Raw genomic sequence first — 27,389 nt, 5'->3', positions numbered from 1 at the left:
ACTCTAATTCCCATTTTTCACCAAACCCGCCGTGCGAGCTCCCTAGAGAGGCGATTTTTCGGCGATTCTAGGAGACAAGCTTCACTGCCTCTCCCATGGCCTCTCCGGCCACTAGCCAGCCTCCTTTGGAGGTTGGTCAATCGTCCCTTCCATCCCCACAGCCCCAAACAACAACTACCAACCCTAATCCACTCCAAAATTACGCTCAATGATTACAACCCAAAGTAGTGAATGCGCCAATGCAAACCCTAGCAAAAATACCTATCAAACCAGTTGAGTTTCTTCATGGAGAGCCTATAATCAAGTGGAAGAAACTAGAAGTGAAACAATCAATCATTCAACAAGGCCTTCAACTGGCAGTTCTTGGAAAATTTTCTTATGAGAAGCCTATCATCAGTGAATTATGTAAGGTTATACCCATTCAATGTGAGATTAAAGGAGCCTGTTCAATAGGTTTAATTGAGGGCAATACTGTGTTGGTAAGGCTATCTTTAATAGAGGATTATGTTCATCTTTTATCTAAGCCTACATTTTACTTGAGAGCTCAAGGTGAGATGTGGCAGATGAGGTGCACGAAATGAGGTGCACGAAGTGTAATCCTTGGTGGAAGCCTGGGGAGGAAACACCAATTGTAGTAGCTTGGATCAGCTTTCCTGAGTTGCCACCCAATTGCTTTAGTAAGGAATTTGTCTTCTCATTGGCAAGTGCAGTAGGTAATCCATTACATGTTGATCTTGCAACTTAAAATGGTACTAGACCTAGTTGTGCAAAGGTGAAGGTTGAGGTGAATTTGTTAGCCAAGTTCCCTCAAAGAATGGAAGAAGATGAGTCTGGGCCTGAGGAATTTAAGTGGATTAACATCAAGTATGACTATATGCCTAAATATTGTAAGACGTGCAAGAAGCAAAGACACAATGAACTTGACTATTGGGTAATTCGTCTAGAGTTACAGAAAAGATTTGAAGATGATGCTGATGATGTTAATAAAGAAAAAGAATTGGTAGGTACTGCAGCTAACGCCATAAAAGTATTAACTAGTGGAAAAGTATGAGGCAAGCTAATGATGCTGAAGAAAACAATGCATTGGTGGTTCTTGAATCACAAAAGAAGAATTATGTGCAAGAAACAGTTATTACTAATCCAACCTTGAAAGGGATTGCAACCGGAAAAAGTACCCCTAATCCTAAAGGCAAAGGAACACAAGTTGCGGCTGTAGAGAAGACTACAAATCCTAATGGTAATGGGACTAGGGAGGCATGTATAAAGGAAAGGACTAAAGACTGGGTTCATAGGAGCTTTGGTCCTTCAAAGGAGGTACTCAATGTTACTTTAAATCCCTCATGTCAAGATATACCATCACAAACTTTAGAAGAATCACCAAAGGGGATCGAGTCAACTAGAGTAAATAAGAATGGTGGATCTATATGGAGTGATGAGGTCCAGTCCATGGATGATCAATATGATGCAAATAGTAGTACCAGGAACAATGAACAAATGGGCAACATACAGGAAGTACATGCTGATGCAGGATGCCCTAATGCTACAGTGAACCCTAGCTTGCAAAAAACTAGGGTTGAAAATTCTAAAGGAGCTAAGAAGCATCAGTCAATTCCACTAGCTAGAGTTGATAAAGGATCATTATGAGCTATAAACATTACATGATTAGTGGTTGAAGCTTCAGGGAAGCAGAAGCTCAATGGAACAGTAAACCCTAGCGGCACTGTTAAGTTAAATGGCCTAGGAGCAGGTGATCCGGTGGAGATTTCAGGTGATGGCCAGCTTGGTGATGTCAATGTAGAGGTCTTAGTGGATACAGTTGGGTCAAAGCACCAAACAGTCGATGGCAAAGGACTTGAAACTAATGTAACAGTATTTCCTGCAATTCCTACTATAGTAAACCCTAACTTAGGGTCTACTTATGATGTGCAGTTCAGGGCAATTGAGGAGGCTTTGGGAGTGGTGGCACAGCAATAAAAGGTGACTAAGGAGACTTCTAATATGTCACAAGGTTAGAATGAACATGCTATTGTGCCTATGACTACTGGAGATATTGAGGACGTGCCTATGGCTTGTGGTTCAGGCACTGGGCAGAATATGCAGTTGCAGATCAATGTACCATTGAAAACACCAATTCAGACTTTACATGATTTGGTAACACATAATGTGACTCCGGTAGAGATTTAGATAGCTTTAGTGGAGCAATAACAATTTGAGGAGGAATGAGATGATGAATAAACTACAGGAAACTTTAAACAAGTGCCAATGGAAGCTGATCTATCACCTAGAGCTAGTGCTAAAGGTGGTAAGAAATTTAAGCAGGCACACAACAAGGAAGCACCACAACCGAAAAGAATATTTCTCAGAAGGGCAGTTTCGCAATTTAATGATGATCAAGACACTGATTTGGAATATAAGGTCTGTGAATACACAACAGGCCTTTCCTAGGGTGATCAACATACAAAGAGAGAACAATTTCATTGTCATTGCATTGATGGAACCATTTCAGAATGCAAGGCACATACAAAGTACAGAAGAAGACTGAATATGGAAACTGCTTTTTAAAGTTTTAATGGGAAGATTTGGTTGTTCTTTGATGCTATTGTGGAATGGGAATTTGTTATGGAAACTAAAGAACATGTGACTATTAAATTATTTTACCATAACATTGGACAACGTGTCATGATGACTTTTGTGTATGAAAAATGCTAAGCACTTAAGAGGTTGGAATTGTGGGATAAATTGTACTATCTTGCAAGTGATATGGAGTTGCCTTGGATGGTAGGTGGAGACTTCAATGTGGTACTTTATTGTAAGGCCCCATAAATCTTATCGAAAACCTGGGGTTTCATGGTGATGAAGTAGCTCGCCGCGGTTTGGAACTTTTTGGTTGAACAACGTGTTGGTGAGTTGAAGAAAATGTTTGGAAGTGCAAGGCATTTCTGCGGTCCATTCTGCGATCGCAGAACTGATCTGCGGACCGAACATCTGCTGCTGAGTGAGGCAGAAATCTAGTCAAATGTTTGGGCCATTATGCGGTCCATTATGCAGCTGCATAATCATTTTGCGGGCCGCATAACCCATCACAGACCCAACATAAAATTTTTCGGAGGGAAGTTCACCGGTGCATTATACGACCACAGAATAGGTCTGCGGATATCATATCAGTCGCAGAGTGTGGCAGAAGTGCCCAGTTCTAGAGGGCCATTATGCAGCCCATTTTGCAGACCACAGAAGCATTATGCGGTCACATATGCAACCACAGATCCGCGTCGGGGCTTCATTTTTCTAATTTATAGCCCGACCCCCATTTAGTTTATCTAGCCTAAGGGTTCATTATGGGATCACTGTTCATTTTAGAAAGATGAGAGAACTCTTCTAGAGAGAGGAAAGGGAGGGTTAAGGATTTCACCACTCTACCTTGATCTAACCTTGGGATTTCATCGAAAGGAACTTGCAAGGGCTTCAAAGAGGTAAGAATTGCTTTCCCCAATTCTTCAATTTCAGGTTTGGGGTTGATTATGGGTGATAAGGGTAGATTTATCACATGCATGAGCTAATAGGGATTGTGGGGAAGTTGTTGAATAATCTTGGGTGGTTTTGTTGTTGAATTAGTTGAGTAAAAGGTTGGGTCATAGTTGTGACAACCCTTGCCATATGAATTTCTCTAATCATGCTTGTAATTCTCCCATCCTCTATAGATTGGCATCGTTAGGAGTGTTGGGACATTATTGTGGCACTACGAAAAGCTCTTTCGAGGTATGAAGGCTAAACTCTTATTCTAGTATCGAAATTCTTGAATCCTTGTAAAATTCTATGATGTGTAGTCGAACATGAAATGCTATTGATGTGGGATATTCAAACTAGTAGAATTGATACCCAATTTGCATAACGTGTTAGAACCCTCGTGTATTAATGATTCTCTATTTTTGACTTAATCATGTTATACCCCTTTGGGAAGAATATCTTGTATGAAATCAATGTGATTAAATACATATTTTTCATATGATGAAACTTTATGAATTTACACTTGCTAAGGCCAAAGGTGCCAAACAGTTGATTAGAAGGGAACTCTTTTGTACATATGATTATCATTTTTGGAACTCGAGCTGTGGCATTGTGGTTATACCTCCACCCGCATATGTCGGGATGAGGCGGAGGGGCCGCTTTATGTAGAGCTGTGGTATTGTGATTACACCTCCACCCGTATACATTGGGATGAGGCGGCATGGCCGCTTTGTGTATAGTTGTGGTATTTTGAATACACCTTCATCCATATACATTGGGGTGAGGCGGCATGGCCACTTTGTATATAGTTTCTGGTATTGTGATTGCACCTCCACCCGCATATATTGGGGTGAGGCGGCAAGGCCGCTCTGTGTAAAGGTAGTTGTAGAGGATTTCCGACTTGAAATTTATAAGTGTTATTGGAAGTTCTTAATAAATCTGTTTTGACTTTTATGGCTATCTAAGCTCTATGATCGTTACCATGATTTATCTTGTTCATGTTGTATTTCCAAGTCCTTGAAAAGATATTTTGGTTTTCGTACTAGTACTATTCGATATGTACTAACGTCCCTTTTGCCGAGGGTGCTACATCTTTAATGGATGCATGTGGTTCCACAGCGAAAGTCATTGACCAGTGATAGCGGTACACTCTTTTTCCAGCTGACTTGGTGGGCCCCACTTCATTCCGGGGTTGTGCATCCTTTATTCCGTGTGTATTATGTTTTGAGGTAAAGCCGGAGCCTTGTTGTCGGCACTATCATTGTACTCTTTTATATCTATTAGAGGCTCCGTAGACATGGTGTGGGTTGTGTATTGGTATTGGGAAAGTCAAAATAGTAATGTTGTATGTATGTTACATCTTCTGCTTCAAACTATGAAAGTGTGTGTATTTTGAGACTTTATAAATGAAGTAACTAATGGTGATGGAATTAGTGTTGTTCATGAACCCTCTTGATGTTAATTAATGAAACGTATTCTTCTCTTTATTCATGGGTGAGTTGGGTAGACGGCATTGTACAGGCTTGCTCGACCGGGGTAACTCTGTTGAGCACCGGTCGCGCTCTTTGAGGTTGGGGCATGACAAACTTGGTATCACAGCCTAAGGTTTTAAAGTGTCCTAAGATGTCTCGGAGCCGTGTTTAGTAGAGTCCTTTTTCAGTCTGTTGTGGACCACACTTATAATTAGGAGGCTACTTGGGCATTTAGGAATAATATCCTTCTTTGATGTTCTCGATCGTGCGATAAAGCTGATTGTATGATTGTTCCTTCTTTAACTCATGCTTTACTCTAACTTTCAGTACATGGCACCTAGGAAGAAGGCAAGAACTGGCCAAGGAGCCAATGTCACCCCAGGAGTGGCAGTTGATTCGATATTTGATGATGCGGGTGAGCACCCGAGGGGGTGAGGATATTCCCCCAATTACTACACCACCTGAATCTACTATTCCTGCTCAGACTGCACCAGTTCCTACACCTACTGAAGGTGCAACGGTCCCTCCAACTGATATTCAAGTTCCACCTCCAGCGCTAGGTTCCTGTCCCGGTGTTTCTAATGGGGATCTTAGGGGAGCCATACAGATGTTGGTTCAGATAGTGGCCTCCCAGGCCCAGAGATCAAATGTTGCACCTACTTCTTCTAGTCAGTATTCCGCTAGTTCCAAGGTGAACATGTTTCTCCAGTTATATCCTCCAGAGTTTACGGGTATTAATCCTGAGGAGGACCCCCAGGACTTCATTGATGAGATGCACAAGACTCTCAGAGTTATGCGTGCTACTGAGACGGAGGGAGTGGAGTTGGCCTCCTACCGCCTGAAAGGGGTGGCCTATTCTTGGTTTGAGATGTGGGAGGAGTCCCGTGAGGAGGGGAGCCCTCCGGCCAGGTGGAGTGAGTTTACCGATCCTTTATGGATAATTTCTTGCCTGCCAAGACTAAGGCGGCCCATGTCACCGAGTTTGAGAGCCTGAAGCAGGGTAGCATGAATGTGTGGGAGTACCATATGGAGTTCGCCCGCCTGTCCAAGTATGCTATTCACATGTTGCCCATTATGGAGGCTAGAGTGTGCCGGTTTGTGCAAGGCCTTAGCCCTTTGGTTATTAATGAGGCCGCTTGGGTAGCCTTGAATTATGATATGAATTATGGTAAGATGTTAGAGTTTTCTCAAGCTACTGAGGATCGTAAACTGAAAAATAGAAGGGAGCATGAGGGTAGCAGCAAGGCTCGGACCGCGGGCAACTTGGGTGGTTCTTCTGTTGGTGGTAGGTCGGCATTTAGGGGAGGGTCATCAGGGCCATCTCAGTTAGTCGCTCAGTCTTCAATGAGTGCACCACTATCCGGGCCCAGTCAGGGTAACAGGGGAACCCATCAGCAGGGTCGGCCTGGAAGGAGATTCCAGCAGTAGCGGAGGGCCCTATGCCCTAAGTGTGGGAGGATGCACTTCGGGGTCTGCTTCATGGACCTACCTATATGATACGGGTGCAGTATAAGGGGTCACATTCAAAGGGATTTCCGCTAGTCCCACTCGTCCTGCTGGATCATGGGCAGAGGTGCGGCGCAGCCAGCTAGCTCTGCAGCTACTACATCCACAGCACCTCCTCCAGCTTGAGGTGCCCCAGCACCCGCAGGGCGTGGTGCAGCTAGGGGGTGGTGTATAGAGTTCGGGAGGACCCAACAGATTTTATGCTATGCGAAGGCATCGGGATTCAGAGGCTTCTCCAGATGTTGTCACAGGTATATTGACTGTCCAATCTCGCGATGTGTATACTCTTATTGATCTCGGTTCTACTTTGTCCTATGTCATTTCCTATGTTGCTATGGAATTTGGGATAGAACCAAAATAACTTCATGAGCCGTTCTCTATATTTACTCCGGTTGGCGAGTCTATTGTGGCCGTATGGGTTTATAGGGATTGTCTTGTCACAGTGCATGGTGGGGACACCGTGGACGATCTCATTGAATTGGGGATGGTCGATTTTGATGTAATAATGGGAATGGACTGGCTTTATTCATGTTTTGCCAAGCTTGACTGTCGAACTAGAACCGTTAGGTTTGAATTTCCAAATGAGTCAGTGATTGAATGGAAGGGGGATGATGTGGTGCCGAAGGGTAGGTTTATTTCTTATCTTAAGGCCACGAAGATAATTAACAAGGTTTATATCTACCATTTGGTCTGGGTTATGGACACCGATGCTGAGGCACCTACACTTTTACCAAACCGCATTACAACCTTTATAGGGGAAACCTTCAAGAATACCTAATCATCTTCTTTGAACTCCAAATCCATGCGACGCACATCCGAATAGGACTTTTGACGACTCTGAGGAGTTTTCAACCGTTCTTTAATGATCTTAACCTTCTCCATAGCCTGATGAAGAAGGTCCGGCCCTAATAATTCTGCTTCCCCAATCTCGAACTACTCGATGGGAGATCTACATCTCCTACCATATAAAGCCTCGAACAGTTCCATCTGGATACTGGCATGATAACTGTTGTTGTAGGCAAATTTTATGAGCAGAAAATAATCATCCCAGCTACCTTTGAAGTCAAGAACACAAGCGCGCAACATATTCTCAAGCGTCTGAATAGTCCACTTTGCCTGCCTTTCAATCTGCGGGTGAAAGGTTGTACTAAGATTCACCTGAGTACCCAAACCTTGCTGAAACTTCTTCCAAAAATTAGCCGTGAACTATGCCCCTCGATTTGAGATAATAGAAACTGGAGTGCCATGCAGCATGACTATTCCCTTGATATACAACTAAGCATAATGTTCTGCTGTGTCGGTATCTTTAACAGGTAAGAAGTATGCTGATTTCGTGAGTCAATCCACAATCAGCCAAATCGAATCACACTTGCAAGGAGTGCGAGGTAGTCCTACCACAAAGTCCATATTGATCATCTCCCATTTCCACAACGAAATTTCTATGTTCTGTGCCAACCCACCCGGCCTTTGGTGTTCGGCCTTCACTTGCTGACAATTTGGACATCTTGCCACAAAGTCCGCTATATTCCTCTTCATTTCATTCCACCAGTAGACTTCCTTAAGATCATGATACATCTTTGTAGAACCCGGGTGCACGGAATACATGGAAGTGTGAGCCTCGGTCATGATTCTTTCCCAGAGACCATCCATGTTTGGAACACATAACTGCCCTTGGTACCTTAGTGTGCCATCGTCCATGCCAAGAGAAAAGGCCATTGTCTTATGTTTATGATTCCCCTCCTTCAATTGTACGAATAATGGGTCGTTATATTGCTTTTCCTTGACTTTCACAACAAGCGATGATTCAGCCCTACTTTGCACAATCATCTCCTCCGTCACTAGAATCTGTAAGATGAACTCCAAAACTAGCCAACTGATGAACCTCCTTGGCAAACGACCTTTGATATGCCTCCAAGTGAGCAAAATGACCCATAGATTTTCGTCTAAGAGCATCCGCTACAACATTAGCCTTCCCCGGATGATATAGAATATCGATGTCATAATCCTTGAGTAACTCAAGCCATCTTCTCTATCTCACATTCAATTCCTTTTGTTTTAAAATATATTGAAGGCTCGTATGGTCCATGAATATATCCACATGGACCCCATACAGATACTGATGCCAAATCTTCATTGTAAATACCACCTCCGCAAGCTCTAAGTCATGTGTTGGATAGTGTTTTTCATGATTCTTCAGTTGCCTAGAAGCATAAGCTATAACCTTGCCATGTTGTATTAATACACACCCAAGTTCGATTCTTGAAGCATCACAATATACCACAAACCCATATGTAGCCTCTGGTAGGGTCAACACCGGTGTCGTAGTTAATCTTGATTTCAACTCTTGGAAGCTCCTTGCACAAGCATCTGACCATTGGAACTTAACCGCCTTCTGCATCAATTTAGTCAACGGAGAGGCAAGAGTAGAGAACCCCTCCACAAATTTCCTGTAATACCCCGCTAGGCCTAAGAAACTGCGAATCTCTATTGGAGTTGTAGGTCTAGGCCAATTCTTCACTGTTGCAATCTTTTGAGGATCAACCTTAATTCCTTCTTCGGAGACAACATGACCTAAGAACGTGACAGATTCAAGCCAAAATTCACATTTTGAAAACTTCGCATACAACTTATGTTGATATAGAGTCTGTACAACTTCTCTGAGATAATCGGCATGGTCCTCTCGACCTCGCGAATATACCAGAATTTCGTCAATGAACACTATCATAAAAGAGTCAAGAAAAGGCTTGAAGACTCGATTCATAAAGTCCATGAAAGCTGTCGGGGCATTTGTTAGCCCAAAAGACATTACCAGAAATTCAAAGTGCCCATACTAGGTCCTGAAAACTGTTCACGGAATATCCTGCTCCCTAATCTTCAATTGGTGATACCCAGATCTTAAATCAATCTTGGAGAAATACTTAGCACCCTGCAATTGGTCAAACAAATCATATATTCTTGGCATTGGGTACTTATTTTTGATTGCAACCTTGTTGAGCTACCGATAGTCAATACACATCCTTAGTGACCCATCCTTCTTTCTTACAAATAGAACCGGTGTGCCCCAAGGCGACACACTCGACCAGATGAAACCCTTCTCTAACAAATCTTTCAATTGTTCCTTTAGCTCTTGCAATTTTGCTGGTTCCATTCTGTAGGGTGGAATAAATATAGGTTACGTGCCCGGCATCACATCAATCTCCCTGTCTGGTGGGATCCTAGGGAGCTCATCCGGAAAGACCTTCAGAAATTTATTCACAACAGGCACAGACGGGAAATTGAGTCCGAGGTATGTCAGACCGTACAAAATCATTTAGAGGATTAACAAGGTCGCTTACAGGCTAGAACTACCTCCAGAGATGACTTTAGTGCACCCGGCGTTTCATGTATCCATGTTGAAGAAGATGATTGGACATCCGTCGCTTATTGTTCCGGTTGAGGCAATTGAGGTTAATAAAGAAATGACATATGAAGAAATTCCAGTTGCCATTCTTGATAGGCACGTTCGAAAGTTGAGAAACAAAGAAATTGCCTCTGTGAAAGTGTTATGGTGAAGCCAACAAGTTGAAGAGGCCACCTGGGAAGCTGAGGAGGAGATGAAGAAGAAGTATCCTAATTTATTTGAATAGCTATGTAATTGTGTCCATGATGTTGAAGCTAACTTTCTATAAATTGTGTTTTCCCTGTACGGCCTATGTTGAGGTTGCTCTTCCTTGGTAATGTAATGTTTAATGGAATTGTGGTCGGTGTTATTTCCCTATTGTTTTATATCGTTGTGTTGTGGTTATGTTGTTAGGAATGGTTTTGGGATTCTCTCGCAGGTGGATAGGCCTAGTTACAGGGGAAACTCTGGCGAACATTTTGGAAATTTGGGGAGTTAGTCAAAAATTGAAACTGTTGGTGTGTTTTATAGCAGCTGAGTCACATTGGGTGCTAATGGTGAATTTTGACCCTCATTAGAGGACGAATGATCCTAAGTGGGAGAGGATGTAAGGCCCTGTAAAATCTTACCGAAAACCCAGGGTTTCGTGGTGCCGAAGTAGACTTATGTGATGACGATTCAGACTTTTTTGGTTGAACAGCGCGTTGGGGAGTTGAAGATATTTTTTGGAAGTCTAGGGCATTTCTGCGGTCTATTCTACGGTCGTAGAACTGATATGCAGACCGTAGATCTACCGTAGAGTGAGGCAGAAACCTGGGCAAATGTTTGGGCCATTATGCGGTCCATTATGTGGCCGGATAATAATTTTACGGGACGCATAACCCATCGCAGACTCAACACAAAATTTTTCGGAGGGAAGTTCTGCAGCGCATTATGCGACCGCAGATCAGGTCTGCGGAACGCATATCAGTCGCAGAATGTGGCAGAAGTGCCCAGTTCTGTAGGGCCATTATGCGGCCCATTTTGCGTACCGCAGAAGCATTATGTGGTAGTATATGCGACTGCAGATCTGCGTCGAGGCTTCTTTTTTCTAATTTTATAACCCAACCCCCATTTCTAAAATAAAATCCTAAGTCAACTAGATAGTTTAAGTGACATATTACATCCCCCATACAAAAAATCCTACATCTAGCAAGCAGGAAAATTCTCATAAAGGGGTATGACAAAAGGAGTGTATACATGTGGGAAACTATCTTCAATTTAGATTTTTCAAAGGGAGTAGAAAGAGCCAAGTTGAAGATAGTTATCAGAGAGCCCTATGTTTTTAGACTTGTGTTGTTTTTTGGCATGAAGCCCCGAGGGCTCAGGTGAGTTTCAGATGCATTTCGGAGAGTTTAAGATAAATGTAGATCTTTTTGGTGTAATGGTGATTACTGCATTTTAATTGAGTTTGAGCTTTAATCGCTAGTGTTTTGTACTAATTATATGTTTATGCCTTGTAGGAGTGATTTCGAGCTATGTAGATGTTATGGAATGAATTCGAGCTATTTGGATCTTTGAAGTCTGAGTAAAAGCCCAAAGGATTAAGTCGGGATCGCGTTCGGGGGTCGAAAATCACGTCCGGATATCAAAAAGTCAAGAAAAATCTGGACTCTGAGAAAACAACACCAGTGTGGCGTGTGGCATGCTGCGCCTGTGTAAAATGCCTACTGCCTGTCAGAAACAACTCTCTGGAAATTCCCACTAATGCCCCGCATGGCGCGTCTTCATTTCACGCAGGAGAAGGTGTCTTCATTTGGGCCCGACCCTACTTGGTATAAATACATGGAAAAATATTATTTTTTGGACTTTTGACACATCTAAGACCTAAGGAGGCTAAGAAGGAGGTGGAGAAGCAAAAGCATAAGGGATTCATCGTTCAATCCTCACTCAAGACAAGAGTTTGGATCATTTTATGTTTTTCTTTATATTTGTTATGAATTACTCCATAACTATGGAGTAGTTCTCCTTAGGGATTGATGGATTTGGTGTATTGATAATTGTTTATGGATATTAACTCTAGTTTTTATGCATTGAATCATTTTGGTTGTTTTAATGGTTGCATCTATATTCACATGTTCATGTAATCGAGAGAAGCATTACTTGTGATATATTTGCATTATCTTGTGGGTTGAGTTCATTAATTCTTCTTAGTACTCTAAAGAGGCTAGTTGAATCATTGATTAAACCTACTTAGGAGGATAATCGGAAGAGGTTCTCCTAAAGACCAATCCACTACGAATTTTTGCATATCTTCACTGAGATTAAATTGGTTCACATTGTGAGGTTGAGACTTAATCGAGAGAGGATTTTCTACTAAACGTTTGAACTAAAATACACACCAGTTTTGCAGAGTTTGGAGCAACCCTTGCTTCAATTCAAAATTGTTCGCTGCAACTGGAGGGGGTCTAATACTTGATAAACCTTGGTTGTAGACCGGTCTAGCATAATCACCAAGTGGCCATCCAGCCCCGGGAGGTATATTTTCGAACTGGTCTGCACCCAAGGGTTGATTTTGAGCAATTCTTCGAGCCCTCTCCTCTTCATAGACAAGTTTTGCATTTTGAAGAGCAGCTTCCTCCGTATCTCGTGCAGCTTTTTCGCGTTGCTGGGCTGCCTCTCTTGTAGCCAAATCCACATTATCGTCATCTCCAACAATGATTTCCTTGGTCGAGGATTGCCCAACCTTCTCTATATTCTCGGGGAGATTTCTTTCCTTCCTCAGCTGTCATAGTGGTTTCTCGATTTCTAGTTCGTATGGTAGCACTTACTTCCTAGAAGATTGAGCCATGCACCAATCTAGCCTGTAGCTTGCGCACAGTCAAAGAACACCAAGCGTAAAAAGAGAAAAGTAAAATAAAACAAAAAGCAAAATTCCTGAAAGATACCGAAACTATGTTTGAAGCTTGGGAAAGGTTTAAGGAATTAGTTCGGAAGTGTCAACATAGCGGAATTGAACTCTGGATTTTTGGGATGTATTGACACCGACCTCACGTAGAACTTTGAGTAATGCAGCTGGAGGCCCGTTGATGAATAAGACTCCGGAGGAGATAGTAACAATTCTAGATGAGTTGTCTGAAGATGCAAACCAGTGGCCTTCGGAGAGTGCTGAAAGAAGAAGATCAACTGGTTTTCACCAAGTTGATGCTAACACATCGGTGCAGGTGCAGCTTGATGCAATGGCAAAAGAAATACAGAGGTTGATCTTAGCTTTGATACAGAGTGAACCTCTTGTAGCATGTGATATTTGTGGAAGAGGACACCCTACTCATGAGTATCAAGCCTCAACTGAGGAAGTGCATGCTGTGGAAAATTATAATTTCAATGCAATAGGTCTGAAGCACCCTGGTTTTTCATGGAGTTTACCTGGGGGTACTGCAAGTACATGGCAACAAAACAACTCCAGATTCCAAGGACAAGGAGCCCCAGGCTTCCAAAATTAGCAGAGGCCGCAGTTCTAGCCTCAACATTCCACTCAGCCTGGGCTAGAAGATCTAATAAAGTCTTTCATTGTCAAGACAGATGAGAGATTAGATGCTCACGGGGCAGCTATCAAAGAATTGGGCACTGAGTTTTGAAATTTGGAGAGACAAGTGGGACAGATAGCAACAATATTATCCGAGAGAGTCCCAGGTACTTTGCCATCTGATACTGAGAGAAACCCAAAAGAAAGAGTGTGTGCTGTGACTTTGAGAAGTGGGCAAGTAGTGAAAGATCCCATGCCAATCCAAAAATAGGTGGTACCTGAAAAAGAAAGTGGGGAGCAGCTGAAAAATGAAGTTGATAATAAGAAGAAAGGCAAGAAGGGAGCTGACAAAAAGAAGAAGTAAGAGAGTTCGAGAAAGGAGGAACATGAAGAGAGCAAGCACATGCCTGCTTTACCGTTTCCCCAAAAGTTGTGTCGAGAAAAGCTGGATAAACAATTTGAGAGATTTCTAGATATGCTAAAACAGGTTAATGTAAATTTTTCATTCACAGAATTGCTCTCCCAAATGCCAGATTTTGCCAAATTCTTGAAGGAGATCCTTAGAAAGAAGAGGAAGATAGAAGAGACCTCGGTGGTGAAGCTCACAGAGCATTGCAGTGCAATATTGCAAAACAAACTCCTACAAAAGTGTGGAGATCCATGGAGTTTTACTATACCTTTCTCTTCAGGCACTATTAATTTTGACAAGTCTTTATGTGATTATGGTGCCTTAATTAATTTAATGCCTTTGTCTATTTACAGGAAGTTGGAGAATGAAATTGGAGAGATAAGGTTAGTACCAATATCTTTGCAGCTGGCAGACCAAACAACTTTGATACCTGAGGGGATAGTTGAAGATGTCCTAGTTTGGGTAGATACGTTCGTATTTCCTATAGATTTCATAGTGGTGAATATGGAAGAGAGCAAGGAGGTCCCCCTTATCCTAGGAAGACCATTCTTAGCAACGGGTAGAGAAATCTTAGATATACACGAGAGAAGACTCATTCTTAGAGTGGGTGAGGAGACTGTGACTTTTGAGATGAATGTAGAAATGGAGGCTAAAAAGGATAAGCAAGCTGCAAGTGTTGAGTGGAAAGTAAAGGGCTTAAAAGAGAAGGCTGTGGCGAGTGAGAAACAAAAGTGTGGGGTGCACCCCAAGAAGGTTGAGAAGAAGTTGTCTGCATGTATGTGTGCATTGGTTCGAGTGCGTGGAATGGAGCCCGACTTTGACTCAAACCCCGACTAAATATTCAGGGAAGTTTCCTTTACCTTATGCTTTTTAATTGTGTGGCATGCGGGCATGCCACAACTTAAAGTGTGGGGTAGGGGATAGTTGTATGTTGTATGTATATGAGTTAGTTTAGTTTTTGTGTAGTGAAAATTTTGTTGTAGTAGTTAGAGATAGAAAAATTGAAACAAATATCATAAAAAGTGAATTTTTTTTAATTTTTCCCGACGATGGATATCATTCGATGGGTTTCTTGAGGGATTAAAGTCGAAAAAAGACAAAAGATTTTCTCTTGTAGGTAGTGTATTAATTCCCCCTTGGTTTTTCTCTATGCCGCGGTTCTTTTCCAAGAGTTTTGTTTGAACCGGGTGTAGTTAGTTTTTATTTTTGTTAGGAGTAGGGAACCTTGTGCTATAATTTGAACTGAAGGCAATAACTCTTAAGTTTGTTATACCTTGAGAATAGTAAGTGCAGTGACGCTTAGGCTCAGTTTTTGACTCTTGTATAACTACCTTAAATTGTATCATCTTAACTTTGCTTAACTCCTTTGACTAGAGTGTCTTGATGATTCCAATCTTGAGTGAGTTATGTGCCATGTGTGTGTGTGAGGTTATGTGTTATTCTGTGCATTGCATTTGATGTCTAGAACTTTCCCCTTGTATTTACAAAGCGAAGTGGTAGTTTTGTTCAGTCTTGGAAGTGATTTAGGCATTTCTTTGTTGAGCCAGTTATATGCTTTTGCCCACCTAATTGTTATGTATCTTAGTTAACCCCGTTGAGACTGTAATCATGTTCCTTTGGCAACCACATTACAAGCCTTACCTATTTGTTTGAATTGACTATCTATTTGAACCTTGTACCTCTCGTGAGCACTTGAATTTGATATGAACTTTGTAAAAGTTGATGTGTGGGGTGGTTGGTTTGGATTTTGAGTGGAACTAATGAAATAAGGAGAAAGGTGCACTATTTTGAAAAAAGTAAGAGCCACTTGAATTGAAAAAGGAAAAAAAATAAGTGTATGATTGTGAAAAGTGCTCTTAGATTGTGGTAACTTGATGTAATTGTGCTTAAAGAAGTAGGGAGTTAATGTATATTAATGTGAAGGTGGAGTTATGGTTTGACATAAGTGTGGGGTTTTAAATGTTGAAATGTATGTATTAAAGTGCTTAGGGAGGTGTAGTCACTCTTATATCTAAATGTATCATACCCATCCCGCAGCCTACATTACAACCAATGAAAGCCCTAATTGCTCCTTGAATGAATGAGCTCAATTAGTAGAGTAGTACACTACGGGCAAGCCTATGGTGCATCTTTTGTGGCATATGAATGTTATTTCTGAGAGTGAGTGAATTCTTTCTATCTTGAGTTCCTAATTGTTCTTAATTTCATGGTGTGTGGAACTACTCTCTATTATTGGGTGAGAGCACTTGATTCGCGAAGGAAAGGTAATGCTTGACCTCTATGTTGGAGTAAGTGAGCGTGTTATAAATAATGCATGGTACATGTGAGTCAATTGTTGAGGCTAGGATGTTACACTATTGTGCTTAGTTTATGTTAATTATTCTTGGTATGATGAGTTAGGAGAGTTGTTTAAAAAGGTCGTGTCTTTATAAAGTGTAGTTTGATTGCTCGAGTATGAGCAATGGTTTAAGTGTGAGGTGTTTATGGTAGCCTATAATCTCGTGTTTCAGTCACTTATTGCACTCTAATTTACTGCACTTTAATTGAGTTTTAGCTTTAATCGCTAGTGTTTTGCACTAATTGTGTGTTTATGCCTTCAAGGAGTGATTCCGAGCTATGTATATATTATGGAATGAATTCAAGCTATTTGGAGCTTTGAAGTCTGAGTAAAAGCCCAAGAGATTAAGCTGGGATCGCGTTCGGGGGTCGAAAACCACGTCCCGATATCAAAAAGTCAAGAAAAATCCGGACTCTGAGAAAACAACACTAGCGCGATGCGTAGCGCGCCGCGCCTGTGTAAATGCCTGCTGCGTGTCAGAAACAACTCTCTATAAATATTCTATATTTATAGAGTATTTGTCCTATTTCGCGCAGGAGAAGGTGTCTTCGTTTGGGCCCACCCTACTTGGTATAAATACATGGAAAAACATTATTTTTTGGACTTTTGACATCTAAGATCTATGGAGGATAAGAAGGAGGTGGAGAAGCGAAAGCACAAGGGATTCATCATTCAATCCTCACTCAAGACAAGAGTTTGGATCATTTTATGTTTTTCTTTATATTTGTGATGAATTACTCCATATCTATGGAGTAGTTCTCTTTAGGGATTGATGGATTTGGTGTATTGATAATTGTTTATGGGTATTAACTCTAGTTTTTATGCATTGAATCGTTTTGGGTGTTTTAATTGTTGCATCTATATTCACATGTTCATGTAATCGAGAGAGCATAACTTGTGATATCTTTGCATTATCTTATGGGTTGAGTTCATTAATTCTTTGTAGTAATCGAAAGAGGCTAGTTGAATCATTGATTAAACCTAGTTAGGAGGATAATCAGAAGAGGTTCTCCTAAATATTAATCCACTACAAAATTTTGCATATCTTCACAGAACTTAAATTGGTTCACATTGTGTTGTTGAGACTTAATCGAGAGAGGAGTTTCTACTAAATGTTTGAACTAATAATTGAGTGAATTCGAGAGACTCACTTGAAAATTAGAAGTGAATTAACTAGATTTAAATCCCAGACAATTATCTTGCACCTATCCAATCAACCCCTATTTTCTCCCATTGATATCTTCCTTGCTTACTTTTGTTGCGATTGTCATAGTCAATTAGCTCTAGATTCTTAGTTAATTTTAGTTTTTAATCACATAATTCTCAACTATTGATCATCTTCGACATCAACCAAGCAATAAACTGCGAAAATACTGTTTAATTCCAATCCTTGTGGACACGATATTATACTATACTATCTTTGACTAGCAAGCACAATTTAAGTGTGTGTTTTGTTCTCGCATTTGCGAGAAATAGGTCGCATTTGTGACTGTCGCATTTGCGAGTTTCTGTTCGCTTATGCAATATTCACTGAGGCCTACAGAGTTCGCATTTGTGAACTCCGGATCGCATTTGCGATAATGGCCAGGGCTGGGGAAGGGTCGCTTTTGAGACCAACTGGTCACTTTTGCGAAAAGGCCAAAGATCTCATTTGCGGGTTTTTTGTCACTTTTGTGATGGGGCCATACTTCGTATTTGCAAAGATTTGTCGCTTTTGCGATGTCTTGGGAGCTTAGCATTGTTCACTTTTGCGAAAAATGGGCGCATCTGCAGTTGTCGCATTTGCGAACACTGGGTCGCAAATGCGACTTCTGAAGCTGAACATAAGGGTTGGGTTACAGGATTTTGGTCTCATTTTTCATATTTTGGAACCCTAAACTCGGTAGGAGGCGACTTTGAAGAGAGATTTTCATCTATAATCATTGGGTAAGTGATTTTGATAAATTTCCAACTATATTTCGTGATTATATCTTAAATTTAACACCAAATTTGTGAGAATCAAAGTGAAAATTTGAGAAATTTTGTCAATGTTTTGAAAAAGGAAAATTTGGGATTTGAGAGTTGAATTGGAATCGAATTTTGAAACAAAACATATATATAGACTTGTGGGGTTATGAGTAGTCGGAATTTACCTTTGGACCCGAGTTTTGACCAGGCGAACCCGAGGTTGACTTTTGAGGAATTCTTTTAGCGAATATATGACTAGGCAGGCTGCCTACTAGTTACTATATTAATAATAATCCAAAAACAAGGATCCAAAGTTTACAATTTGTCCAAAGGCATCTCTTATGCATGATAAGCTAAAGCTAAGAAAACTGTAAAAGCTAACTATTACAATTGATATCATAGATAGCTTCCAACACATGATGGTATGTGTATCCTCAAGCCAAGGGCAAAACCTCAAAGTATCACCTTTAACGCTCTCACCAGGCACCAAGTTTTGCATTCCAAAGGACAAGGCAAATGTGGATCTCCAATCAACACCATCGAATTCTGGAATTGTCCATCCATCCAAGCAACAAAATTATGCAATGTGTTAGTGCTTGATCTCCAGATTCATGAGCTTGTAGAGCTGCCAAAAACAACCTAAAAATTTAAGCAAAGTTTGCATTTCCATACAAGGCCAATCATTTCCATGACATCACTATAATGGGCATGAAATAACACCATACCACTGAAAAATGTCACGACAGTTCCTAGCCCAACTCGATAATCCAATACCAGATTTACTTCCATTGAATACCGGTTAAATTTTTCTAGCTGAATCCTTAGATACCACTGAGGTTCATGCACGCTAGAAAAGCCAGGCTTGTAAGAGCATGATCCATGCCAGTGAACATAACAATACCTTGAGATTTATGCGAAAATGAACTCAAATGTTTGCTTGCACTAAGAGATCTATATATCATTAGTGCACCTCCAGAATGAGCATGAATACATGGTGATACCACTGGAAAGTATGCTAATAATATACAGAATACACGAGTAACAACACCATTAGCAATAGTAGACACTAAGAAGAGTAACCTACACATCAATCTGGTGCTTTCCATTTGGCAATCCTAACCCTTAGGATGTAAAGGCCTCGTAAAAGTTTACCTAGAACCTGGGTTTCGTGGTGCCGAGGTAGGCTAATGTGTTTGAGGATTATAGAATGTATTGGGAAGTTGAAGGAAAATTATTGTAGAACATGGCATTTCTGCGGTCCATTATGTGACAGCAAAATTACTCCGCAGACTGCAGATCCGCCGTGGAGTGGAGCGAAAAAAGGGACAAAATTTGAAGGACATTTTGCGGTCAATTATGTGACCGAATAATCATTTCGCGGGCCGCACAATTTGTCGCTGATCTAGCATGAAGTATTTTGGAGGGAGATTCTGCGGTGTGTTATGTGACTGCATAGCTGTTCTGCGGGCCGCAGACTTGGCCAGGACTACCAGTTTTTGGGACCATTTTTGCGGTCCATTTTGCGGGCAACAAACCTGATCTGCGGTGCACTCTGCGACCGTAGAGTTGAGTTCGGAGGGTCCATTTTGTGATTTTATAACCCGACCCCATTTTGATTAAAAGCCATTGGGTCTCATTTAGAAGGCAAAAATCTGGTGTTTAGAGAGAAGGGAAGGGATCTAGAGAGAGGAAGAAGGGTACCCAACACCTCCATACATCAAATCCTTGCTCAAGCCTTGAAATTCAACAAAGAAAGCTCACAATGTCTTCATCTAGGAGGTAAGATTCTACTCCCCATCCCTCAATTTCGAGATTGGACTGAAAGTAGGTAATGAGAAGAGTGATTCTTAGGTGTATGAGTTGTCCCTTTTGCATGCATGTACCAACAAGGGTTGTGGGGAGGTTGTTGAACTCAAATGGGTGAAAATTGTGTTGTGAGATGAAGGAAAGTCCACAATAAAAGAACATTGAAATCATATTACACACCTAGTACTTGATAGAATGCTTAAATGGGCTAAACCTATGAATCTCTTCCTAATTATGGTTCAACTTTGTCATGTCTCTAATAGATTGAAGTCTCTAGGATTTTTGAAACGTAGTAGTAAATTAAGGAAAGCTCAAGCGAGGTATGTTGGGTAAGCTACTCTTTTAGAATCGAATCCCATGATGTTCTCATAAGTCTCAAGTGTGATTGGCCTATGATTCTTATTCCTCACATCCTGAGTTGTTCCTAATAGATCCTGTTATCCCAAATAAGCATTCCATCGGAAATTATATGCTCAAAATGCATTGCAATTGCTCCTATCACATTATGCTCTCATTCGGAAATGTGTTCAAGTATGGTTTGTGTAGTAAAATGTTATGACTTTAATTCGTGTTTCAAATGAAGTTATTATGCCAATCTGTGGAAGAACACTCAATGTGTTTAAGACTCATGATTGCTCCTATACATATTTAAGGTCTTGGTTCCAAATCCTCTTGTTGTCAATAATCCATGATGATGCTTGAAAGTGAAGGAAGTGGATATGAGATATAACATGCGGCCATCGTGCTAAGAATGGAAACTACACTTGTGGCCAATATTGCCAATGAAATGAAAAGAAGTGTGAAAATTATGTAATGTGTTGTAACTCTATTTTTTACAATAAATGTTTTGGGAGAATCATTGTCACGCCCCAACCTCGGGGAGCGTGACCGGTGCTCAACAGAGTTACCTCGGTCGAGCAAGCCTGCACAGTGCCGTCTACCCAACTCACCCACAAATAAAGAGAAGAATACAGTTCATTAATAAGTCAATAAGAAGTCATGTGAACAACACCGGTTCATTTCCATTAGTTACGTCATTAACAAGTTTTCAAAACAGTACATTGTGCAATCATAGTTAAAGTGGAACAGATGATAAAATTACAACATTTTTAGTTTAAACTTCCCCAAAACAGACACAACCCACACCATGTATACGCTCCTCTAACAGGGAACAAAAGAGTGTTATGACAGTGTCAGCAACAAGGCCCCGGCTATACCTCAAAATGCTATATACAAAGGATAGAAGATACAGGACGGGTTATAAAAACCAAAAAAATAAATCTTCGAAACAGAATCTGCGGGCGCATAATGCTTCTGTGGTCCACGAAATGGCCCTCCGGAACTGGGCACTGCTGCCTAGGTATGCGGCCGTTCTGCGGTTCGCATATCGATTCTGCGGTCGCAAAGCGGACCGCAAAGTCTCCTCCCGGAATTCCTTATGTCGATTCTGCGATGCAATCTGCGGCCTGTAAAGTAATTCTGCGGCCGCATAATAGACCGCATAATGGCCCACAAGTTTTACTCAAGTTTCTGCTTCACTCTGCGGCCCACATAGTGATTGTGCGGACGCATAGTGGGCTGCAGAAATGTCTTTTTCTGCATACATTTTCCTTTAACTCCCTAGCACACTGTTCGACCCAAAAAGTCCGTAACGCGCCACCACGGAACCTCGGGTTTTAGGTGAAATTTTATGGGGCCTTACATCCTCCTCCACTTAAGATCATTCATCCTTGAATGAGGGTCTAAATTCGTCATTAGTACTCAACATGACACAGTTGTTACTTCACACACTAGTAGTCCGAATTTGACCAACGCCCCAACTTCCCAAAATATTTTGCAGAGTTTCTCTTGTAACTGGGCCTATCCACCTGTCAGAGAATCCCAGAAACCAATCCTAACAGCATGTACATAATCCAATGATGCAACATAATATGAAACAACACCAACCGTGTCCTCATAAGCAATATATTACTAGAAAGGAAATATCCTGAGCATAACCTGTACAAGTGATACATAGTTCATAGGAAGTAATTTCATAGAAACTATTACATAGCTATTCAAACAAATGAGAGTACTTCTTTTTCATTTCTTCCTTGGCAGTGACCTCTTCAACCTGCTGGTTTCGCCATAACACTTTCACGGAGATAATCTCTTTATTTCTTATCTTTCGGACTTTCCTATCAAGAATGGAAATTGGAATTTCTTCATAGGTCAGTTCTTCATTAACCTCAATAGTCTCTACTAGCATAATAATCGACGGATCTCCAACTACCTTCTTCAACATAGAAACATGGAATACCGGTTGCACTAATGACATCTCAGGTGGTAGCTCAAGCGTGTACGCCACCTAACCAATCCTCTGAACGATTCTGTACGGCCTGACATACCTCGAACTCAATTTCCATTTTTGACCAAATCGCATTATACCCTTTATGGGGGAAACCTTCAAGAATACCCAATCATCTTCTTTAAACTCTAAATCCCTGCGACGCACATCCGAATAGGACTTTTGGCAACTCTGAGCAGTTTTCAACTGCTCCTTAATAATCTTAACTTTTTCCATAGCCTGATGCACGAGGTCTGCCCCTATCAACTTCGCTTCCCCAATCTCGAACCACCCAATGGGAGATCTACATCTCCTACCATATAAATCCTCGAACGGTGCCATCTGAATGCTGGCATGATAACTGTTGTTCTAGGCAAATTCTATGAGCGGCAAATGATCATCCCAGCTACCTTTGAAGTAAATAACACAAGAGCGTAACATATCCTCAAGCGTCTGAATAGTCCGTTCTGCCTGCCCGTCGGTCTGCGGATGGAAGGCTATACTAAGATTCACCTGAGTACCCAAACCCTGCTGAAATTGCTTCCAAAAATTAACTGTGAATTGTGCCCCTCGATCTGGGATAATAAAAACTGGAGTGCCATGCAACCTGACTATTTCCTTGATGTACAACTGAGCATACTGTCCCACTGTGTCGGTAGCCTTAACCGGCAAGAAATGTGCTGATTTTGTGAGTCGATCCACAATCACCCAAATCGAATCGAATTTGTGAGGAGTGCGAGGTAGCCCTACCACAAAGTCTATGTTAATCATTTCCCACTTCCACATTGGAATATTTATGATCTGTGCCAACCCACCGGGCCTTTAGTGTTCGGCCTTCACTTGCTGACAATTTGGACATCTCACCACATAGTCTGCTACATTTCTCTTCATATCATTCCACCAATAGATTTCCCTAAGATCATGATATATCTTTGTAGAGCTCGGGTGCACGGAATACCTAGCAGTGTGAGCCTCGGTCATGATTCTTTCCCGTAGATCATCCACATTTGGAACACATAGTCGCCCTTGGTACCTTAGTGTACCATCATCCATGCCAAGAGAAAAGGCCATGGTCTTATGTTTTTGAATCCCCTCCTTTAATTGTACCAATAATGGATCGTTGAATTGCTTCTCCTTGACTTCCACCACAAGCGACGATTCAGCCTATTTTGCACAATCACCCCTCCTTCACGAGAGTCCGCAAGATGAACTCCCAAACTAGCCAACCGATGAACCTCCTTGTCTAACGACCTTTGATATGCCTCCAAGTGAGCCAAACTGCCCATAGATTTCCGGCTAAGAGCATCCGCTACAACATCAGCCTTCCCCGGATGATACAGGATGTCGATGTCATAATCCTTGAGTAACTCAAGCCATCTTCTCTGCCTCAAATTCAATTTCTTCTGTTTGAAAATATATTGAAGGCTCTTATGGTCTGTGAATACATCCACATGGACCCCATATAAATAATGACGCCAAATCTTCAACGCAAAGACCACCGCTGCAAGCTCTAAGTCATGTGTTGGATAGTTCTTTTCATGATTCTTGAGTTGCCTAGAAGCATACGCTATCACCTTGCCATGTTGCATTAATACACACCCAAGTCCGATCCTTGAAGCATCGCAATATAGCACAAATCCATCTATAACCTCTGGTAGAGTCAACACCGGTACCGTAGTTAATCTTGGTTTCAACTCTTGGAAGCTCCTTTCACAAGCATATGACCATTGGAATTTAACCGCCTTCTACGTCAATTTAGTCAACGGAGAGGCAAGAGTAGAGAACCTCTCCACAAATTTTCTGTAATATCCAGCTAAGCCCAAGAAACTGCGAATATCTGTTGGAATAGTAGGTCTAGGCCAATTCTTCACAGCTGAAATTTTCTGGGGGTCAACCTCAATTCCTTCTCTAGAGACAACATGACCCAAGAACGTAACAGATTCAAGCCAAAATTCACATTTTGAAAACTGCGCATATAACCGGTGCTGATACAGGACCTGCAAAACTGCCTAGAGATGATCGGCATGGTCCTCTCGACTCCGCTAATAAACAAGAATATCGTCAATAAACATTATCAAGAAGGAGTCGAGGAAAGGTTTGAAGACCCGATTCATAAGATCCATGAAAGATGCGGGGGCATTTGTTAGCCCAAAACACATTACCAGAAATTCAAAGTGCCCATACCGGGTCCTAAAAGCTGTTTTCGGAATATCCTGCTCCTTGATCTTCAATTGGTGATACCCGGATCTTAAATCGATCTTGGAGAAGTATTTATCACCCTGCAATTGATCAAACAAGTCATCTACCCTTGGTAGAGGGTACTTATTTTTTATTGTAACCTTGTTAAGCTGCCGATAGTCAATACACATTCTTAATGACCCATCCTTATTTCTTACAAATAGAACTGGTGCACCCCCAGGCGACACACTCGGCCGGATGAAACCCTTCTCTAACAAATCTTTCAATTGTTCTTTTAGCTCTTTCAATTCTGCTGGTGCCATTCTGTAGGGTGGAATAGATATAGGCTGCGTGCTTAGCATCACATCAATCCCAAAATCAATCTCCCTGTCTGGCAGGATCCCAGGGAGTTCATCCGGAAAGACCTCCAGAAATTCATTTACAAAAGACTCAGACTCAAGTGTAGGTGCCTCAGCATCGGTGTCCGTAACCCGGACCAAATGGAAGATACACCCTTTGTTAATCATCTTTGTGGCCTTAAGGTAAGAAATAAACCTACCCTTCGGCACCACATTATCCCCCTTCCATTCAATCACTGAATCAGTTGGAAATTCAAACCCAACTGTTCTGGTTGGACAGTCAATCTTAGAGAAACATGAGTAAAGCCAATCCATCCCCATTATTATATCAAAATCGACCATCCCCAATTCAATGAGATCGACCATGGTGTCTCGACCATGCACCATGACAACACAATCCCTATAAACCCACGCGACCATAATAGACTCACCAACTGGAGTAGATACAAAGAACAGCTCATGGAGCTGTTCTGGTTCTATCCCAAATTCCATAGCAACATAGGGAGTAACATAGGACAAAGTGGAACCGGGATCAATAAGAGCATACACATCATGAGATTGGACAGTCAATATACCTGTGACAACATCTGGAGAAGCCTCTGAACTCTGAAGACCCCTCATAGCATAAAAACGGTAGGGTCCTCCCGAACTCTGTGCGCCACCCCTAGCTGCACCACGCCCTGCGATTGTTGGGGTGCCTCGAGCTGGAGGAGGTGCTGTGGATGTAGTAGCTACAGAACTGGCTGGCTGAGCTGCACCCCTGCCCATGCTCTGGTAAGACGAACGACAATCCATTTGAATGTGATCCCCCATTCCACACCCGTAACATATGGGCTGGTCCATGTAGCAGATCCCAAAGTGCATCTTCCCGCACCTAGGGCATGGGGGCCTTCGCTGCTGCTGAAATCTCCCACCAGACCGACCCTGCTGGTAGGATCCCATGTTGCCCTGGCTGGGCCTAAAATTGTTCCCATGTTGCTGACTGGGCCCCGATAGCGGTGCACTAACTGAAGACTGATCAAAATACTGGGATGACCTTGATGATCCTCCCCTGAAAGTTGTCCTACCACCACCACCACCACCACCAGAAGTACCACTGAAGCTGACCGGGCCCTATTGCTACTCTCTCGCTCCATTCTATTCTTCAGTTTGCGGGTCTCTGTGGCTTCAGCAAATGCCACCATCTTACCATAGTTCATATTAGAGTTCAAGGTAGTTGTAGCAGCCCTGCACAAATCGGCGCACTATAGCCTCCATAGTAGGCAACATGTAGATGGAATATTTAGACAGGCATGTGAATCTCATATGATACTCCCACACACTCATGCTCCCCTATTTCAGGTTCTCAAACTCTGCGACACGGGCTGCCTTAGTCTCGGCAGGCAAGAAATGATCAATAAAAGCATCGGCAAACTCACTCCATCTCGCCGGAGGTCTTCCCTCCTCATGAGAGTCCTCCCACATTTCAAACCAAGAATAGGCCACCCCTTTCAGGCTGTAGGAGGCCAACTCTGCTCCCTCTGTCTTAGTAGCACGCATAACTTGCAGGGTCTTGTGCATCTCGTCAATAAAATCCTGGGGGTCCTCCTCAGGATCAGTACCTGTGAACACTGGAGGGTCCAACTGAAGAAATCCGTTCACCTTGGAACTAGTGGAATCCCCTAGCTGACTAGAAGAAGTGGGTGCGGCATTTGATCTTTGGGCCTGGGAAGCCATATTTGAGCCAACATCTATATGGCTCCCCTAAGATCCCCATTAGATACACCGGAAGCTGGGGCTAGAGGTGGAATTGGAATATCAGTTGGAGGGATCGTTGCATCCTCTGTAGGTGCAGGAACTGGTGCGGTCTGACCAGGTGTAGTGGAATCAGGCAGTGTAGTAGTCGGGGAAATATTCTCACCCCTCGGGTGTTCACCCACATCATCAAGTAAAGGGTCAACTGCCACTCCTAGGGTGGCATTGCCTCCTTGGCCAGTTCTTGCTTTCTTCCTAGGCTCCATATACTGAAAATTAGAGCAATGCACGAGTTAAAGGAGGAATAATCTTACAATCAGCTTTATCGCACGATCTAGAATATCAAAGAAGGGTATTATTCCTAAATGCCCAAGTAGCCTCCTAATTATAGATGCGGTCGACAACACACCGATAAGAAGGACTCTACTAGACACGGCTCCGAGACATCCTAGGACACTTTAAAACCTTAGGCTCTGATACCAACTTTGTCACGCCCCGACCTCGGGGAGCGCAACCGGCGCTCAATAGAGTTACCTCGGTCGAGCAAGCCTGCACAGTGCCATCTACCCAACTCACCCACAAATAAAGGGAAGAATACATTTCATTAATAAGTCAATAAGAGGTCATGTGAACAACACCGGTTCATTTCCATTAGTTATGTCATTAACAAGTTTTCAAAACAGTATATTGTACAATCATAGTTAAAGTTGAATAGAGGATAAAATTACAACATTTTTAGTTTAAACTTCCCCAAAAAAGACACAACCCACACTATGTCTACGGAGCCTCTAACAGGAACAAAAGAATGCTTTGACAGTGCCGGTAACAAGGCCCCAACTATACCTCAAAATGCTATGTACAAAGGATAGAAGATACAAGACCCCGAAATGAAGTAGGGCTCACCAAATCAGCTGAGGAGAGGATGT

Source organism: Nicotiana tabacum, chromosome 23 (assembly GCF_000715075.1).
Source record: "Nicotiana tabacum cultivar K326 chromosome 23, ASM71507v2, whole genome shotgun sequence".
Lineage (NCBI taxonomy): Eukaryota > Viridiplantae > Streptophyta > Magnoliopsida > Solanales > Solanaceae > Nicotiana > Nicotiana tabacum.
The sequence above is the reverse complement of the archived record's forward strand: the minus strand, read 5'-3'. Positions refer to the sequence as shown.